This window comes from Schistocerca piceifrons, chromosome 3 (assembly GCF_021461385.2).
Source record: "Schistocerca piceifrons isolate TAMUIC-IGC-003096 chromosome 3, iqSchPice1.1, whole genome shotgun sequence".
Classification (NCBI taxonomy): Eukaryota; Metazoa; Arthropoda; class Insecta; order Orthoptera; family Acrididae; genus Schistocerca; species Schistocerca piceifrons.
The window spans coordinates 53,865,439-53,872,931 of NC_060140.1; the positions used below are offsets into that span (position 1 = coordinate 53,865,439).

The window sequence follows — 7,493 nt, forward strand, 5'->3', positions numbered from 1 at the left end:
TTGCAGACCCACTGGCACTATCATCAGAAGTATTTGTTAGAACAGACCAGTGTAAGAGAATCTTGTAGTCCACTGGCACCAACATGAGAACTAGATGAGAGAACTTACCAGTAAGAACAATCTTGCAGTTCACTGGCACCAACATTAGACGTGTTTAGTATCACCTACCAGTGCGGGACAATCTTGCAGTCCCAATGGCACTGTCATCAGAAAAATTAGATATTGGCAGTAATGAGGAGATAGGAAGCTCAGAATGTGCTTAAAAATTAGTCCACACAGTAGCAATACCCTAACCACTCATTACAGACAAGTCTCTACAAGACCTCCACAGTATGTGTATTCTTAAGTGGAGTACAGTCCAGGGCATAATTATATAAAATATAAGAGCTAACAGTGGCTCCCAATAAAAATATTTCAGTATCTGTGCGGAGTGAAAATAAAGTACAAATGCTTCATATAAAACAAGAGGTAATATCCAGGCAATGAATTACAATGGTGAACTAGTATACATATTACATCAAGAACCAAAGTGAGAAAGAAAATACCAGAATACAGTACATCTGAATAGTGACAAAATGGCTTAAAACTAAGCAAATAATCAAGGTAACAATATTAGCAAGAAAAGGGCATATATAAAGTCCAATATATCATACTACAACAAATGGGATGGAAACACCCTGTTACACTCAGTGTAATGTACAAACGTCGTTGCAGTGTGACCAAAATCATTACACACGAAGTTACAGTGATGGCACCTGAAAAATAGTTATCAAGGGCAAAGTATGTCACAAACGGTAACATAACACAGTTCTATAAAATAGTTGTCCTTCAGAGAAGTGTTCAATCACAGTTGCTTTATGACAAGGTACTTTCCGTATGATTGTAGGACCATCTCTATGTTAACATAAAAAATACTTATACTAATATCTAGGCTAACTAACTCTGTAAACACACACAAGGCAAAAATAGGAGCTTCACTAACTGCAGTAACAAATTGGACATGAGGAGGAAAAGAAAGGTTTGTATGTTGCACTAGGCTTACTGTACCTGTGGAAAGAGATAATTTAAATCATTTGTTGTGCGTCAGTCAACATAGCAACAACAAGAATTTGGTCAAAATAATAAATATATATCAGACATGGCAAGATAAATATTATCACATAGCAGAAAATGGTATAAAGAATTCAGGCATCGAACCACAAACCATCATAGACAAAAAGAAATAAAGCCTAGTAAAGCAGCAAATCAATTAAGTACTAACCCTAATCTCACACCTTCTATACAAGGAAGGAAAAAAAGTTATCATGAAATCCCAAGAAACTATCATCATCTACACAAAGTCTCTCCTTAATACAATATCTTAAAAAATACATCACAAAGATTCTTTGTACTACTAGATATACATACAGAATATCACAAACATCATACCATTTGCCAACAGAGGCAAAGCCTTACTTAGTCTCAGTCTAGTAAGACCTGTTAAAAAAGTCGATCAGTACAAACTTAGATAATTCATCTGGTGCAAAACCATGATACACGGTCTGCCTAAGCGTATGCCACATGACCATTACCTGAACGCTAACCATTTAATTCTGTATGTACCAAGCTGTCTGTGCTAAGCTGCTGAAGTATATAGATCTGTTACTCCATAACAGAATTATGGAAAGACGATGGCAGAGATAGGAAACGTTTACAAGCAGAAGGCGAGTCTGTAACAGTTAATTACATAGGATTAAAACGTGCAAATGGTAAAAAATTGCAAGAATAAGGTTCACCATAAACATCAATGATAATATATGCCATAGTCTATAACGTAACTGCCTATAGGTAATAAACCAAATGGCAAAGCGCTCTACAATCTATTCAAAATATAATACAAATAAGGCATAGTATGACCTGCTTACAACATTCTTGAAAGGACAAAGCATGAGTATAGAAAATGATAAGACGCAAATTAGGTGTAGTAGTATCAGTTATGTGAGTATGTTGTCAGTCAAGGTGTGTATGTGTTTCCTAATTCATTCAGTACATATGAGGAAATAATAGCTTCCACAAGAACAAATAGTCAAGATAATGTAGTAGGTTATTATTAGGCAAGAAAAAATTCCATTGTCTATAATTAGACCACAAATGTACATTGCTGTAAGATGTAGCACGGCTGTAGGCTGTTAAGTTGCTCTCACAGAGTAGAAAAAAAAAATACCGAGTATATCCAGGTTCGACGAAAATCTCAAGAAAGTGACAACTGCGTATTATACAAAAGAAACTTTAGTGTAGTAGGAAATAGCTGCAGAACAGTTACTATTGTCATCCAGCCACGACTGATCTCAACTCATCTTTTACACTTATAAACCAGAAATATCATGACATGAAATAAAATCCACTTCAATGAAAGCAAGGTCCCTAAGTCCTAACCATTATCTCAGTATTTTTCATCATTATCATCATCTCATCAGTAACCTTATATAATACATCATATATGTAAGCCACATAAATCATGATCATATACCTCATTAAATATCACCAGTAACCATCATCATCAGACATACAAATATGCAATAAACCTCATAATACAACACATCTGAAATCTACCGAAATAAAATACCCTGTTATGTCTATATCAGTTGTCTCCCACACGAAAAACACCTCATAATATAACTATAAAACATTCAATACAGTACTCAAAACTCTTGCAATGGCAATAGGTCCTGAGAAAAAGAAATTGTAGCACTCAGCACATATTACTTCTGGCTGTAGAGAAAAAAGTATGAAAGCAACAGACTGTTGACAGCACTAGTAAGTGTTAGAAAATTCTCCTGAGTAACAATAAAGTACTACCAAATATAAGAACAAGTACAAAGATATGAGATAAGAAAAGAGAAATACGCTGTATTGATAGCAGTCCGCTAGTAATCCAGATCACAGTGTAGGTGTGTTGTCTGTAAAACTGAGTGAGTGAGTCCTATTCGTGAAATTCTTTTGACATTCGTAATATGGTGTACACCTATACTCAGTTTGGTTCTCAAACTTTCCACTTGCAAAGCATTCGGATAACAAATACAATGAATTCTGTATGGTCCGTTACTGCAAATAAAGAATCTGATGAACAAGTGTTTTCCTTTATGAGACAATCTATGTGACCTGACGAGTACTTTTGGACCTGCCTGAAATGTTCGTTTGATTCCGGAAGGCTGTTGGTGTGGAATCCTCTTTTCTGCAGCTCCTTTGATGTTTCGTAAAGCTATTTCCACAATTTGATGGTGTCGTAAGCAACGTGACTTAGGTATCGGTGCAAGTCCTCTGATTCTGTCAGGCGGCAGTTTGTTTTTCTGTACAAGGTGCGGAGAAAGTAAGGTAGAAGCGTTGGGAATAGAGTTGATAACATCCTGAAATGTGTAAGTGTATTTGCCCCAATCTTTGTGTTTCTTGTGGCAGTTTAATATGCATAGTTTACCTATCTTTTTCATAATGCGTACAGCTGGATTTGAAGAAGCATGATGGCGGGAAATGCAAATGGGTTTGATTTTCCTGTTGAACAATGTGCGAGTCCAGTAACTTGACCTAAATTGCGGACCGTTGCCCGAAATGGCCTTGTCAGCGTGACCAACTTTTGTTAAAATATTCTTAACAAAGGCGGCGGACAGTTTTGCTAGCAGCTTTACGTTACGAAAGAAGTTTCGACGTGAGATTTACAGCTACGAAAATATAAGATGAGCCTTCTCTGCTGGTAACAGTAGGACCGTATATGTCAACGTCTGCTAGATGACGTGAAGGAATGGTCGGATACAACTGAACATAAGAGGAAGATGTTGTTGTCTCGGCCTTCTGGCATAATTTGCACTTTATAAGAACACAACGAATGCGTTTCTCCGTATTAAAGAAATTAGTCGTTGACGAAGAATGAAAAAGCATTTGCGGGAACCATACTGAGAGTAACTGAGATGAATGTACCACACGAGTTTGAAACTAGACGTTCGGGAATGCAGAGAAGCCAGGTGGGAGTGTTAGGTGTTAACCGTTTAAACAAGGTGTTGTTCCAAACGAGATAATAGGGTCTGATAGAAGGTTTGGTTTTTGTCGCGCTATTGCCGTTTGATATCTTTCCAGATCGGATCCTTGTCTTGCTATTTAGCAATGTCGGTCATCGCCGAAGAAATAAAGTTTTCGAAAGCTACTTGTTGAACGTATAAGACACTGAAATTGGCGCGACAAAAGGCTGTTGAAGAAACAGACGGAGTTGCACCAAGTGAGAGAGATAATGCATCAGCGACAATATTTTAAACGCCGGAAATGTAGATGACCGTAAAGCGAAATTCTTGTAAATACATAGCCCAACGAAATAAACGATCATGAGAAAGTTTTGCTAACATAAGAAATTACAACACTCTGTGATGAGTATAAATCTTGGTTTGTCTGCCAAATAAGAAGTGACGGGATTTGGCAAAGACCCACACGACTGCTTAACATTCAAGTTCTGTTATAGAATAGTTACGTTCAGCTGGAGACAAAACGCGGCAAGTGAAAGCAATACTTTTCTTAACAGTAATGCCGTCTTTTTCGATCTCTTGAAGCAGATAGACACCAATGACGTTTTAGAACTGTCAGTGGACAAACAGAAGTCTTGTGAAAGACTAGGATGGGAAAGTATAGGAGTGTTTAATAAAGCTTGTATTAAACTGACAAAATCCTGTTGAGCTGGGTCGTCTCAGAACCAGATAGTGTTTTTGCCGCTAAGTTGGCACAAACGTGGGGTAACGAGAGCCTTGTAGTGCACAAAACGAAGGAAAAAAATTTCCAAACCGAGGAAACTTCTGACTTCACTTTTTGAAGCAGGTGTGGTGATGTCACGGATAGCTTGCAACTTACGCGGGTCTGGTTCAATGCCAGAAACAGATATGACGTGACCTAAATTTGATATTGGATTTGCCGAATTCAGATTTGCTAAGGTTGACTGTAACACCGTGGTCAGCAAACACTTGTAATACAGAACTGAAGGTATGATTTCGCTCATCCTAGGTCTTTTCGGATATGAGAATATCATCGACATAAGTGTTAATCTTACATTTCAAATGCTCTGGTAATATAGCATTTAAACCTCCGATGAATGCTGCACACGAAATGTTTAACCAAACGGAACTTTACGGAATTGATAGCATATATCAAAACAGAGGAGGGAGGTATATTATTGGCAATTAGGGTGCAATTAAATCTGCCAGAAACTAGATTTTAAATCAAGGGAGGAGAAAACTGTGACGCCATGAAATTTCTGAAAAATTTCTTCCAAGGTTGGCGGTCTATCGGTTTCCGGAATAATAATGTTGTTAATTTGTCTTGAATCGAGAACAAACCCCAGTGAACCATCTTTCTTCCGCTTAATATGAATCAGGAAATTATAAGGGCTGGCGGCCGGCTCAATAATAACTTGTTGAAGCATGGAATTAACTTCTTCGTTCACTTTCTGACGATAAATAAAAGGAATACAGTAGTGTCACCCAACAAAAGAGTTGTGTGGCTTAACTTGAAATTCATGAAGAAAACCACGAATAGTGCCAGGTATTGCATCAAAAACGCGACCATGAATTTGTAAGATTCCCTGTAATTGTTGTTTATGAAAATCAGAGGGGGCTTTACAATTGTCAACCTTGTTCTGAATCGTGTCAAAGTTGTCAATCACAGTGTCGTCATCGCTGTGCTCACAGTTCTGGTCAGCAGAATTAAATTGTGTAGTGTACCATTCGATATTTCTATTTGAAGAAAGAAACTGCAGGCGGTTGATATCTTTTTCCTCGCTAGATAGACTCTGACCAAAATCTGAAGATATCATATTGTCATCGTTTTGTAATGTAATACAAGAGCTGTTAAAATCCACACTGTTTTAGATTTGTTTAAGAAATCGATGCTCCAAAAGACTTCAATTGTTAATAGTGGAACAATAAGAAAGTTGCCGAAAAACGTGTGATCTTTAGTAGAAAATTGTAAATGAGTTTGAGAATTGACTTAAACGGTCTTACCAGTCTTTATTTTGATTTTGTTAAGAGGTAACATCGAACAAGAATCATCAGAATTGCAGCGGTTGAATACTGCGTTACTCATGACAGTAACAGGAGAAACAGAGTCCCGAACTGCTTTTAATACGTGTTTGCCTACTTGAATGGTAATAACAGGATGATAAAAGTACTTCAGAGGCTGTCCAGTTTCACGTAATAGTAAAGCCCTAATGTCTTCTACGCAGATCATAAGCTCTATGATGTGTGCAGAGTGCGATGTACCCTGTGTTGGCGCAGCGTCGGCGTCATCTGACGCCTGGTCCTTCAGTCATTGTTGCGTAGCGTCTGCACCGGTCAGTGCGTTGGCAGATGCGACTTCAACGATTTGAAGAGTGCGCTGAGGTTCTCAAGGATTTCGATGACCTTGATGCGAATGAAAATGTGAATCTGGTTCATTCAAGCGTAAAGAATGGTTGTTGTTGATTCCTGAAATTATGGTGAAAATTCCTACTTCCCTGCTTATACCCAATGTGACCCTAAAAATGTAGGGCATTCCCATAAAAGTGTTTTGCTGGTACGGATGTTGTCTAGAAAGTGTTCCTGTAAATAAAATTATTACTAGAATCATTTTGCGCGAATAATTGCTGCTGTGACAGCTGTTGCAGCAAAGACTGATTTATGTGCTGTCCGGAATGAAAATGTTGCTGTCTAGACTGCTGAAAATGGTGATTTTGCTGTTGGTATTTATTTGGAGGACTTCGGTTGTGCTGAAAATGTCGTTGCTGATTACCATTAAAATTCTGGTTGAAATTACCATTAAATGAACACCCTTAGCTGCTCACAGCCGTTGACATACGTTCACGGGGACAGATGAAAATGTGTGCCCCGACCGGGACTCGAGCCCGGGATCTCCTGCTTACATGGCAGACGCTCTATCCATCTGAGCCACCGAGGCAACAGAGGATAGCGCGACTGCTGGGATTTATCTCTGCCACGCCTCCCGCGAAACCCACATTCTCACCGTATTGTCCCGCACTACATTATATAAAATTCATTATATAAAATTCTGGTTGTTGTTGACAAAATTCTGTTACGTCTTTCATTCTCAAAATAGTTACTCTTATTGTGACTGAAGAACGTACCAGAATGACCACCACTGTATTTGTAGCGAAAATTGCGCTTGTTGTTAGAAAGTTATTATTATTCTTCTGCTGAGAAAACGACTGATCAATCTCAAGTAATTGTTAAACGTCACGAAAAGTATGTATGTTAGACGTTTGTTGACCTGCACTTAACACACATTTCAAATTTCCTGGATGGTTTGAAATACAGAGGTGGATCAAACCTGACGGGCTGAATGACTTAAGTAAATGCTGGTTTTGTTGTACCATGTATTCGAAATATAGTGTTAAGGTTTCAAAATCTGAGTTGTTGTAGTTCGGTAAATTTATCAATCTGTCTTTTACAGCACGGAGTGTCGTCTCAGATCAGTACGCTGCGAGGAAA

At 38.2% G+C, this 7,493-nt stretch overlaps 1 non-coding gene across 1 annotated transcript; it reads right to left on the minus strand.

The window, feature by feature from the left end:
• Positions 1-6,868: 6,868 nt before the first annotated feature.
• Positions 6,869-6,942, minus strand: Trnat-ugu. The gene has a single exon. It is a non-coding gene; the product is annotated as a tRNA-Thr (tRNA).
• Between the last annotated feature and the right edge of the window lie 551 nt (positions 6,943-7,493).